Here is a 13,030-nt window from a genome sequence, read left to right on the forward strand (position 1 = left end):
GCTCCCGGTGCTGCCACTGACCGTGTGATTTGGCGCCCGTGGCGGAAGAGGCGTTGGCTGGCTGCTGTGGCATGACGGGCATGAGGGCGTGCCGGATGGCCATTTCCCACGCGTGCGCCACCTCGGCGCCGAGGCCCGAGTTGAGCAGGCTGTAGTCGCGGCTCGAGCCACCGCGGCCACCCCCTTCCTTGGGCCGCATCACGGCCTTTGCGTCGCCGTCGGCACCGGACTCCACCTTGGCGGCAAGGCCCAGGTTCTCGCCCACGTAGTATTCCATGGTGGAGGTGATGAGCTCGAAGCAGTGGGGGCGGCTCTGCGGGCCCAGCATGGTGAAGCTATGGGCAGCCTCCACGCGCAGGACCTCCGACAGCGGGATTTCCTGGTGGAGATCGTGAGCGGGAGAACGGGTCAGGCGGAGGCGTCGGCTCACGGTGAACTTTCCAAAGGGGTTGTTGATAGACGCCATCAAAAACCATCCCGCAGGTGGTCCTGGAAACAGCCATTTGTGGTGATGCGTTTGCCATGTCCTCTTGCATAAACAAAATGTTAGTGTGGTGGAGCTGGTGGTGGAGCTGGGTGAGGTGCTCGGGTGTTAAATTCTGGTGGCACACCGTGCACCCCCGCACACACCGGTTGTGCTGATGTTTCCTCCCGAGTCTTATCCTTTCAGCTATCCCATTTCAAAATATCCCTTCTTAAGGGAAGGACAATAAGCTTGTAATTAGCAATTTCATTCACATGGCATACGTACAAATCTTACAACATTGTTGTATTTGTTTCATCAGCAGTACATCACTGCATGTCTCACGTAACAATGGCGTGTGCAGCAGAAGCCGAGACTAAAAGCGCGGTACCTTGTAGTACTTGCTGCCCGTGTCCGATTGGAAGAGAGTGATGCACTTGCAGTCCAAGCGCCAATAGTGCCTCTTCCTCTGCAGGCGCAACGCACAATCCAAGTGAGAAAAGAATGTGCGTGTGCGCACATGTGTGTGTGTATGTGCGCTTAATGGAACATCTTCGCCGGTTAGAAACATTTAGGCTAGCCTGCCTACGATCCATCCTGGGTTTAACCAGGCTGGATTGTGTGAGGAGCTCACAAATCCTTGAAAGATCTGGGCAAGGTCCCATCGGTGAGCTCCTCCGGCAGGCAAGGCTGCGATGGCTGGGTCATGTAGCCCGCATGCCCAGCCACCGCATGCCGAAACAGCTTTTGTTCGGCCGGATCGAGGGGGCTAAACGGGCGCAGCACGGGCTAGAGAAGAGATGGAGTGATGTGGTACAGGAGGACGTGGAGCTGAGTGGACTTGCCGATGACTGGTACCAGCGGTGTCAAGATCGGCCTCTGTGGAGGAGGCTCATGAAGGACGCTACTGGGCAGTTGGAGGCAGTCGCCCTCCAACAACAACGGCGGAGGAGCGACGCTCACAACAACGAGCGGAGCGCCGGGTGGCTAAAGCACAGGAGGTTGGCACAGTAGGGGGCACAGGTGGTGCATCAGCCAGTCATCTCAGTCAGTCGACCCGTGGCACCTGGGTCTGCCCCGTGACCTCCTGCCAGCGGGCGTTCGACACTTCACGTGGCCTCAAGGTGCACATGGCCTGGCACAAGCGTCGTGGTGACGTCACCGCCACTTAGTGGCGAATGGCGATTGTTGTTGTTATTGTTGCATGCACGAGTGGTCGTGTAACGGTTAGTGCGCTATGCTACGAGCTCGGTAACCTGCACCTCTGATTAGCATGGTTGGCTTCGTACGGTGCAAAAAAAATTCAACATACGTACATACATTTTACTTTATTATAAGGCGCAGCGGACCCAACAAAGGGCTGCAGAGAGCACCGTACATAATAAAAAAAATTATATAAAGCTCTAGTTTATCGAACATATCATAGGTAATAATTATGTTTTTAGTTGCTTTTTAAATGGGAGAATATCTGCGGTCAGGGTGCAGTTCTAGAGGCAGAGTGTTCCAAATGTGAGAGCCAAGGACCGAAAAACTTCGAGCTCCAAAACTTTCTGGCGTAAGCGTGGCTGACAGAGGAGCCCGGTCACGTGCGAGGACCTCAAACTCTGAGAAGTAATGTAAAGCTGCAGTTTATCGGTGATATATTAAAGCAATCGCTGAAGGAGTGCTTTGTGCATTAAGCACAGTGATTTAAATCGTGCTGCTGTGGTTCCTGCTGCGTGTGTGGCTCTCACGAGGTTGTCCTTGTTGGTGAAGTGAACCATCCAGCCCTCGCGCAGCACGGTGCTTGACCGCCGTTTCGTCTGCCGCACCGACTGAATCACGCGCATCAGCGGGATGTTGCTTGCAGTTTGCCTTTTGAAGTGCACACGCACATACACAGACACAGGCACACACAAGCCGAGGACGGAAGAGTTGACACGAGAGATGGCCCGATCCTCGTTTTGCTTTATCCCTTTAACTCGGGCGTCCGCCCTCACACGGCGACAGGTTCCGCACGTCTCACCCGATTGGGCGGTCAGGAAACAAGTCCGGGTCGGCGTCTTCTGGCATGTCGACGTCGCCCTGCGGGTCGGGCTCGCTGCTCCTCCCGCTGCTGTCGTCGCTGTTCTCCTCCATCACCACGTCGCTCTCTCCTACCCGGCGCACGCGACGAGCACAACGCGCCCAATCGCAGGTGCGTGGGTTAGCACGAATCCACGAGCGGGCAATATCAATTACGAGCTACGGACTGCGGCAGGGGCCACTGCACGATTGAACTATGTGACCCGAGTTGAATCAGTGGCAGGTGACATGCAAACAAGTCCCTGGCGTCACTTCGCCAAAACAGATTGTTTAAATACATAAATAATAATTGACATCCATTTGTCAATCCACTGCTGGATGAAGGCCTCCCCACGCAGTGTCGGGTCATGGGAGCTGTTTGACAATTCTCCAACATGCAGGTCACTGCGGGATGGTGAAGTAGGGGTATTGGGATCAGTACAGATATCACTCGCCATCAGGGGCGGAGCCAGGATTTTGACTTTGGGGGGGCTGACTTCAATATTCTGAGATATCCAGTGTAATGTTTTCCAATGGGCGCCACAAATGTATAAAACAAATTCTATTGGATTTGAACGCAGAGTTTATTAATAGGTCGGAGCCGCCGATGTGGCTAATAAGTTCGATAAGTTCTGCCGCTCAAGCAGCCTGCAGGGCAGCACAAGGTGGCAGCCTGCAGGGCAGCACAAGGTGGCAGCCTGCAGGGCAGCACACGAGGTGGCAGCCTGCAGGGCAAAGCACACGAGGTGGCAGCCTGCAGGGCAGCACACGAGGTGGCAGCCTGCAGGGCAGCACAAGGTGGCAGCACAAGGTGGCAGCCTGCAGGGCAGCACAAGGTGGCAGCCTGCAGGGCAGCACACGAGGTGGCAGCCTGCAGGGCAGCACAAGGTGGCAGCCTGCAGGGCAGCACAAGGTGGCAGCCTGCAGGGCAGCACAAGGTGGCAGCCTGCAGGGCAGCACAAGGTGGCAGCTTGCAGGGCAGCACAAGGTGGCAGCACAAGGTGGCAGCCTGCAGGGCAGCACAAGGTGGCAGCACAAGGTGGCAGCCTGCAGGGTAGCACAAGGTGGCAGCCAGCATTTTGCAGCAGCTGGATATCCGGTTATCCCGATTATCGACTTTCCCAAAATTTCAGGGGGGGCTAAGCCCCCCCCAGCCCCCCCTGTAGCTCCGCCCCTGCTCGCCATTGGCGTTGGCCATGGCCAGGAATCTAACTCGGGTCACCGGATTCAAAGCACAGTGCGCATTTAACTGCTGAACAACCAGTCCACTCCAAAAATGTATTCACAACTGAAGCGCATTTTGAGACTGTGAAGAATATTTAGAAGAGGACGTCGCATAGAACAGGACCCTACCTCCATTGAAAAGTGTTTCGCCAATGCACTCCTTGGGTACCTTGGCGGCACAGCGATTGTGACAGTTAAACTTGCAGTCTGTGGGACACAGTCACAACGCATCACGCACTTAACACAGCAGCTGCAGAGGAGGTGTGCAACCCACATCCACCACGAATAAACACGAAGCATTAGCTTTGCTCGTAAACTACATTCAAACTGTTTTGAGTCTATAAAAATACGTTCACGACTTGCTGTGTTTCTTCCATGTGAAATGTACACATGCAGACAGGGCAATGGGCACTAGCAGCTCAAGTAGAACGTTTCACTCGCCTGTCATTTACAAAAAAACAAGTTCAGGGGTAAAAAAAAACCCACAACAGACTAAATGTGTTTTATGCAACTTGTCACTTGTATTGATGACACTGGACACTGTGGCACAAGATGCACGTGTGCACACAGACGTCACTCGCTCACCGGCAGCCATACGTCTCCTTGTCACGCATCTATTGCTGCTACCATGGTTACTCCTCCCGTAAAATTCACTCATCGATTCCTCCACCTGTGTTGTTGAGGGCTTGGCCCACCAGACTGACTTGTTTCGTCTCAACCACACTGCGTTCAACTACCAACACTGCAGGTCACCTCACTTTTCCCTTTCCAATTGTTCCCTCGCAATGCTCCCACTTTGGAATTCCGTCCCATCGTCCATTCTCCAAAACTCTCACAACAACCGTTGTTTGACTCAATCAACGTGTGAACTCTTATCTCTTACAACTTTGACGGTGATATTCTGTTGCTGGCCCCTATTGCGTTTTGTGCCTTCGGGCGCAAGCTGTGCAACTGTATTGAACATTTCTAAATGTGCCAGTGCAGCACACTCATGCACTGGCGGGATGTGCGTGCGTGTGCGCACATACAACAGCGGAGGGCAAAGGAGCGATGCTCACAAACAATGAGCGCCGGGTGGCCAAAACACAGCAAGTTGGCATAGTAGGGGGCACAGACGGTGCATCTGCGAGCCACTGCAGTCAGTCAACCCACGGCACCTGGCTCTGCCCCGTGACCTCCCGTCAGCGGGCGTTCGACACTTCACGTGGCCTCAAAGTGCACATAGCCCGGGCACAGGTACTGTGGTGTTGTTGTTGTTACACGTACCCCTGCATTGCAGCCCCTGGCGGAAGATGCCTTTGAGCAGGCGACGGCAGTGCTGGCACATGGTGGGGAGCTTGTAGGAGTGGGTCACGAACGTGTGCGGCACCTTCACCTTGCCCGCCACGGCACGGTCCACCCACACGGGGCGGCCGCTCCACGAGGCCGTGCGCTTGTCGCGCCACGCCAGCGGCGTGCTGTCCGAGCGCTGCCAGGGCGGGGCGGGAGAGCGAGGCCGGGGCCCGGGGGCGAGGGGGCAGCCGCACATGGTGTCACGGGGTTTTCGTACACGGGCAACCCTGGCAGGATCTTCGCGTGCAATGGTTCGTGGGTTTCCGCGTGAGATTGTCGCCTGCGGCGTTTGTTTCATTTTGGGTTGATAAATAGCAAGTGTATTTATCGATAACGCTAGTGGCGGCGGGTTGATGAAGCGGGAAGGGAGGGGACCGGTTCAGATGTCGTTAGCCGCTGATGTTGGCCGTGGCTAGCAAAATCCAATTTAGGATGCTCACTCCTCATGCAGTTTGTGAATATTTTTGTAACCGGTCTACCCCTTACTTCAGGATATCTACAAGAACTGTTTACCTTTAAATGTACCAACATACATAATTCTGAGTAATTGTTTTTTACACAAGGCCCAGGGTGTGATGACAAAATCGATGTCAGGAGCCACATTAGACACAGTTGACCTATCGTACATGGTGGCAGCCGACTGCTGAAGACGGCCCACGGCTGTCTATCTCTGTTATTGTTGTCTATCACTGCATGACTGCTGCTTTCAATTAGTCACATTTGCTCAAATGTATTTTGATGGTGATCTAAGACAAGAGAATCACAATGCACCTCTTCAGTAATTGCTGATGGATTTTTGCATAATACACCAAGGCATTGTGCCCTATACACATTTTTTTCATCCTTTTTGAAACATACAACTGACTGCTGTCGAATATTTACGTACATTTCAGCATTCTTAAGCAGCACCCAGAGTCACAATCCTCACGTGCATGACAAGTCAACTGTGTCTCACGCGGCCCCTGACATTCCTGTGTGTTGCTGCAGAGTTTCAGGGCCATTTAGGGCAACTGCATGGGGGTTGAGAGCCGTGGGGCAAAATCCAAGATGAGGCGCCCCTAATCCTCAAGCTAAGCTAACCCACTTGCCCCAAATCTCTACCACCCTGGGGCCATTCATAAAGTTGAAATTGGGGACCCCTGATTTTATAAATATCATCATGTTCGAATACTGCAGAACAAAGTTGCGATTTTTGGGGGTTATTTGTGCTTGTGCACCACCACCAACGCTGTAACACCGCGTAACTAGTTTAACACAAACAAGCTGGTCACTACTAGTCAACAGCAACAGCAGAGAGAAGCGGTGAGGCCTGATCGACAAGGAAGCCGAGACTTGGGAGTGAAAAGCTGATGCCATCATCACCTCTGTCCACTAGAGGGAAACCACACATCATTCGCACAGTCGCCTGGCCACTTTGAGTTTTATAACCCAATCGGACATTATCCGTGGTGACATCGTCAACCATGGCAATGTGTCCTGCCGTTGGTGATGGGGTCAAAGACACTCCTTTTTTACCCCGACACAAACGGGGCTAACATTAATTTTAGTCACAATGTCAATCTGACCAAAAACGCCGTATAAAAGTGTGTGGGTGTGCAAATGTGTTTGTGCATAAGGGAAGTAGAGCTTACCCATGAAACAGAAAGCCTTAGGAGAGTGTGAGCAGCCAGATAAAGAACAACGCAAGGGGAGTGAGAGGGGGGGTAGAAGACGTCTGAGACGGAGAGAAAGAAAGAAAAATGGAGAGGAGAGAGAGTCACAAAACAAAGATGTGAGAAAAGAGAGACGCATCTAAGTTACATGAAAGTTGTGTTCATGTTATATTACACCGAGCATGTTATATTACACTGGGAACGATTTTATTTTTTCTGCGTCATTTGTCGGGACATCTGGGTCGCTGAAAATGCTCCTCAGCAAACTTTTGAAAGGAACACATTTGAACGATACATTTCTGAGTGTGCACAGAAGGCGGGCCTTGCCGCCCTTCACCACTGACGGCTCGGAGCCTCACGCCTAGGCCTCAGGCACAGGAGGCACAACATAGCTCAAAAATTCAAGCATCTATCATTAGCAACCCCTGATTAAAAAGTCGAGGGATGGAACAAGTAGGCATCTTTTTCGTTAAAAACGCTGGCAAGCATGCCCACACCCTTCCAGAATTTACTCAAGGCGTTCATGTTCGCACACCACATTTCTCAAAGTCAAAAAATATAAACAAACACGCCCCTTCAGTCCCCCTCAAAACTGTCAATATAGCTCGGATAGTATTTAGAGTAAAAAAAACACATTCACATGAGAATAAAACAATAAAACAAAATAAGGCAAGCTGTCGCTTCAATGAACCGCTGTCGTCCCGACATTTCTGTTCCTTCACCTGAAGAAGGCTACTTGTCTTCTTTGGTTCTTTCGGTAAAGTCACGTAGAATGAGAATAAAATAATAAATTGATAAAATAAAATAACACAATAATATTCTCACGACGTTTCGGCCATAACACAAGCGGCCTTCATCAGGTGAAGGGGACGAGACTGTCTGGAGGACAGCGCTGTCCTACCAGACAGTCTCGTCCCTTCACCTGATGAAGGCCGCTTGTGTTGTGGCCGAAACGTCGTGAGAATATTATTGTGTTATTTTATTTTATCAATTTATTATTTTATTCTCATTCTACGTGACTTTACCGAAAGAACCAAAGAAGATGAATCATTGCAGTCACGAAAGCTTTAAATCGAAATTTAAGGCTACTTGTGTTGTAGCCAAAACGTCGTGAGAATTTTATTGTCTTATTTTGTTTTAATGTTTTATTCTCATTCTACGTGACTTTACCGAACGAACCAAGAAGATGAATCCTTGCAGTCACGAAAGCTTTAAATCGAAAAATACATCCATATGAGTTTAAAAAAAAATCATTTATCACAATTTCTCTGACAGGGGAGGAGACAGCCTTTTGTAGCAAGCCTCTGCTCCCACACCCACAACTGCTTTGAAATCAGCAAAAAGAGCGAGCTTTGGCATTTCACTTTAAAAGTAAGCTTCTAGCAATTGCGAGAGGGGAAAAAATAGTTGAACCTTATATTCGCAGCGTTCCAAGCTTGAGCAGAAACAGACACAAGCACAGAGAGGTTGGTGGTTTGCACACCCATATGTTGGAAAAGACCATGATACATTTTTCTGCATAACTATGATCACGTGGCTAGAGGCAATGGCAAAATGACAGAGTTGTGTCGAACCAACGCAATTTATTTTATCAAATAGTGTGTTTTATCATCAATGCTTGGTCTAACAGAGCACACAACCTCCACTATGTGACAACTGTCTGCGATCCAAATGGACGTCACAATCCCAGTTACACCCTAGTGGGAGCAGCAATTAGACGTATCCACATTTGGACAACTACATTCTTTTTTTTTAACAATAGAAAGTGGTGCAGAAACTGCTGCTGTCGACGACTGCACTAAAATTACCATAGTGGTACTCAAGGTGTTATTTGGTGCGAGCCAGATCACACTCTGGGAGATGCCAAACAACAAAAGAGACACCCCGCTTTGACTGAGCAAGGATGGCGGCGCGTGTCGAGCAACGCTCACCAGGGAGCACGAGTCGTCGGAGCTTCCTGTCGAGTGCGTGGACTGCCGTCGCTTGCGCATGCCGCTGCAGTTGTTGGGGATCTTGAATGCGCAGCGCTTGTGGTAGTTGAGTCCACAGCCTTCACACACGAAGTGCACGCCATAGCCACGCACAAAGACAAAGATCCCCCGCATAGCCTTCAACAAACTGTTGGGAAAAGTGCTTTTAAGCGGGCACCTATGAAGGCCGGCATGGTACACGAGGGGGTTGGGTGTCCAGCACTACCCCTGACCATCTTTGTCTCCCCAGTAGCGATATTTTTACACATCGCACCAGGTCCTCGTTTGAAGCTGAGTCGACCTAGGGGAGGCCCAAGACCGATTCAGATAATCGTGACTGGTGTTGGCCACGAGTGGGAATATAACTGCAGTGTCCGGGTTTGTAGTGCAGCACGCTAACCGCTAAACTACCACTCCCCACAGCCACACACACAAAGACGAGCACACACGCATGCACATGACAACATTTCACCCGTATCACTATTAGCAGACTTTTGGAGCACTATTAGCAAGCCCCTATGAAGGAATCAAACCCGGCCACCTTTGCCTCCCTACCACGAATGTTCACACACTGCAATAGGTGCTCATTTTCGGCCAAGTTGAACCATGGAAACTCGAGTTCCACTGATGTTATCCATGGCCAAGAGTCAAACCCAGGCAGTCGAGATCATAGCGCAAAGCGTAATCCATTGCAGCGCGACCACGCAACAATTAGTGCTTTAGCCAGAACAGCAAATTGGTGAGTCAAATGGTAAAACTTTAGTTGTACCCATTACGGAAAGTATTTTGTGATAGAGGTGAAACAATACATAGATTCATAAATTAATATCAATATTAAAGCACACCATACATGCATTGGCATGTGTGTAAAAACTGATTTTGTGGTCGGGGGGGGGGGAGTGAATCCATAATATAAATTCACTCAAATACTCAAAACCTTTTGTGAAGGTGGGCACAAGTGGTAGTGTAGTGGTTATTGCACTGCACTACTAATCCCAGCTAAGTGAATTTTGATTTCAGGAAAAGGTTAACATCAGTGGCAAGTGATATCTATACCGATCCTGGCTCCCACACTCTAACACGTATTTACCAGCATGGTGAATTATAAACAATCCCTATAGCTAACATGGTGTCAGGAGGCCTTCATCCGGTGGTCGGTTGACAAAATGGCTGAATGTTCACACGACAAAGCAACCATATGCACCCTGTGCGTGACACCGCTGTACACTACCCTGAGTTTGAGCTCACTACATGGGTACATTTCACAGGCAGGAGTGGAAGGCAGGGGGGGAAAAAATGTAGTTCAAGTCTGAGTGAATCACCGTGACCGGCGGTAATTACCTCTGGCCAGGCAGGTTGGGGGCCAAGGACAGTTTTTACTTCACATTGTTTTGCCTGCGCCACCAGATGTGGTGAGATAACTTTCATGGACTGGCGACAGACACTTGGCGTCTGTCGCCAGTCATCCGGAATGCCACCACATCACCCTCCTTTCCTTTGCTGCTGCTTATAAGATCCAATAGCAAGTCCTTGCAATTGCACCGAATGTATGCTACGAAGAAAGGCCAACCACATGGCTGATGTCTGAAACATTTAGTCTGACAAAAGGCAACTGAAAAAAACATTACTAACGTGAATATCTTTGTGCCGAGGCGAACACCAGAACAGCTCAGTATAAAGTCTCGTAACTTAAAATGCAGCTCAAATCGAAACCCGCGACGAGAATGATCGTGACTAATCAAGAATCCCACGGGTGTTCCCAGCCACTACGACTGGACCCTGCGGGCATTGCGTGGGAGTTTCAAGGATCGCGTGCGTTTGAGCGTGCGTGCTACCTAAACACACGCTGTCAATGTGACTCATTCGAGCTGGGAGATGTGCAGAGGTTCTCATCCCAAGGCATCTCCCCAAACAAATGGTGACGTGAAGCGAGAGCAGATCTCAGCATGCCTCCTGACACATGTTGCAGCGACAACACAGCCTTGCTATGAGGAAGCCGCAAGACCTATGCATACTCTTTGGTTCTATTGGGTAAAGTCACGTAGGTGAAAATAAAATAACAAAAAATCACGACGTTTCGGCCACAACACAAGCGGCCTTCATCAGGTGAAGGGACGAGACTGTCTGGAGGACAGCGCTGGAGTCGACTGGACTCCACCTGATGAAGGCCGCTTGTGTTGTGGCCGAAACGTCGTGATTTTTTGTTATTTTATTTTCACCTACGTGACTTTACCCAATAGAACCAAAGAGTATAGATCCTAGCAGTCACGAAAGCTTTAAATCTAGAAGACCTATGCACTTTCAAAATTTCAAACTAATTTCTTAAGAACTGCTTTTTGTGTTTGGTTTAGTTGTCCTTCCCCCGCAACCTCTGATTAGTACAGTTGCCTACAAACAGCGCGAAATAAGTTCAACGTACATGCAACTTTGTCGGGGCTTTAAAGTTTCACTGCCTTGTCTAGCACATCCTGGCAAAATGTCTTAAGCAAAATGTCTCGTCAAATATTCGGGTGAAAAACGTGTCTTGGCAATCTTAATGAAGCTAACGGTTACTTAATCAAGTGGAGGGCATTCAGATTCATTATTTTACTTTGAAAAAGTAAAGTTTAGAAAACAGAAATAATAGTACATTTCTTGATTACATTTTTGTAAGTTAGATGTGCAATTAAATATTGTGAACCCAACGGGTAATGCAACAAAATGGGTTGTTCTTGCAAAGGGCATCCAACAGTCCTTAAATCCACTCAGTGTAGACTACTCACTTTGCTTCATTCCTGTATGGAAATTACCAGGCGGAGTCAACAGTTGAGGCACTTAAGAGATTTTGCAATGTCTAGGTGTTAAACAAAGCACCTTATTTGCCTCTTTTGCAACGCGTTTGCAAAACAATGAGCCATTAAAATCAATCGCGGACTCATGTCTACGTATAACAAAGTAGAGGTATGGAGAGCCCACCGGCTCCCCTCAACTGCACCGTGAGCGGGCTCCTGGGTCTCACCCTCGCACTTGAGGCCCTGCCGCACAAGACCAAACAGCATCTCCCCACAGTGGTCGCAGAACGTGGGCGACTTGTACGAGTGCACGAAGAGAGCATGCTGCCGGATCTGGATGTCCTCCAAAGTCGCCGATCCTGCCAGGAGGGGGTGGGGTGAGGTGAGTAGAACGCGAGGGCAGAACGAGAGATGGATGAGGGGATGAGAGGGCAGGTGGAGGGGGTGAGCATTTTACAGCGGCTGGCATCCCTGGTGTGCAATCACCACCACCACCAAAAGGTGTCATTTCAAGTCCAGTAATTATAAGAGGGGGGGGGTGGGTATAAACTGTTTAAACTGCTTAAATACAGGTGGGGCGGGGTTTTTGCGACAGACACTGCCTTCCAGGAATAAGTGGGTGATTTGTGCAGCTGGCTTCAAAGTTGCTCCGCTCATAAAGACACAATCAGCACACAATGAGGCTTTATGTAGACTTGGTCTACAATGCGCACTTCAAGCAACGTGGCAGGCTTTCTGCCTTGGTCACTGAGACAACGCGAAAGCAGACACTTAATGAGCGCTGGCTTGGTGGCACGACCATCAGGCGCTCGCTGCTGCGGCGTCGCCGTCATCCTCATGCATTCATGCAATCTACCAGGGTCAACGAAACGGCACGCACGCGGCGCAGCCAGTGCTGCCTTCCCTGTGCCCAGGATCGTCCTCTTTTTGAGGCAGCGGTCCCAGGAAACCTGCAAGTCTCTCCGGGGGCATTAGAATCACCCTTTTTTTTTGTCAGCGGCGGAATAAGATGTTCGTCTCTCCCACGATATGGCCCTGATTCTCTTGTACCCTCGTAGGTGGCAATCCTCGATACAGCATCCCGACGGGAAGGAGGGGGCTCTGCAGCGGTGGTGGTGGGGGGGGCCAGCCATGTTTGAACGACGACCGACGGGGCAACCAGTGTTGTGGTGCACGGGAAGCGGTGAGGCTCGGGTGGGACCGGCACGCCTAGACCTGCCCGGCTCCCAGCCCGGCTACGCTAGGCCTCCCCTTGGGCGTTTTCTCACGCTCAGAGCCACCCACAATTACACTAAATTCTCGGGCTGCTGTAGCAGGTTGGATTCGAATTCACAACAACAACCGGACACTCTTGCCGGTGCACATGCCACCCACAAACTAAAAAAACTTACGAAAGGTCCCCTGTTTGGCCTTATAGACTGTTCTGGCAAGTACTGTTATAATGAGCACCAATTAAGGAAGGAAAGGCATATGCTGTATTGGTGTGGCAAGGAACATTCCTGGCCAGCTCCCTTTTGTTTCTTCGGCATCAATGCCAACACATTACACCTGGTACATAACTCATTTAAGGCTGAG

The 13,030-nt window shown here is 50.2% G+C and overlaps 1 pseudogene; it reads right to left on the minus strand.

Annotated features, from left to right (window-relative positions):
* The window catches only part of LOC116939454 (serine/threonine-protein kinase D3-like), a 66,441-nt pseudogene that overhangs the window by 13,621 nt on the left and 39,790 nt on the right, over positions 1-13,030 (minus strand).

The sequence above is a fragment of the Petromyzon marinus genome, chromosome 6 (genome assembly GCF_048934315.1).
Source record: "Petromyzon marinus isolate PM22_M1 ecotype Great Lakes invasive population chromosome 6, UKy_Petmar_22M1.pri1.0, whole genome shotgun sequence".
NCBI classification, from domain to species: Eukaryota; Metazoa; Chordata; class Hyperoartia; order Petromyzontiformes; family Petromyzontidae; genus Petromyzon; species Petromyzon marinus.